We start from the raw sequence: 473 nt of genomic DNA on the forward strand, positions 1-473 counted from the left end.
TCCTTCTCAGAGAGAGAGAGAGAGAGAAAGAGAGAGAGAAAGAGAGAGAGAGAGAGAGTTAAAGGAGGCGGGGCCTTCCTCATTGATTCATTGATAAAGCATACATTTATACAATGAATAACTTTAACTTAAGGGTGCAATACCCTCCTGACCCGCTAGATGGCACTGTTCCACACCCTCGAGAGTATAGAAAAGTATATTATGGAGTATAGAAAACATGTTTATGATTTTCTGAATACGTTTTTTTTAGCATTATTATAACCCTGTAGACATAAAATAACACACCTTTACATATTTTATTTATTTTTATATCACATTGAGAGGGCTGCTAGCTTGCTAGCTAGCTAGCTAACAAGCGAATTCATTCATTTTCTACCGCTTATCTTCACAAGGGTCGCGGGGGATGCTGGAGTCTATCCCAGCTGTCTTCAGGTGAGAGGCGGGGTACACCCTGGACTGGTGGCCAGCCAATC

This window comes from Doryrhamphus excisus, linkage group LG6, assembly GCF_037039965.1.
Source record: "Doryrhamphus excisus strain RoL-2023G ecotype Guam linkage group LG6, RoL_Dexc_Guam_v1.1, whole genome shotgun sequence".
Lineage (NCBI taxonomy): Eukaryota > Metazoa > Chordata > Actinopteri > Syngnathiformes > Syngnathidae > Doryrhamphus > Doryrhamphus excisus.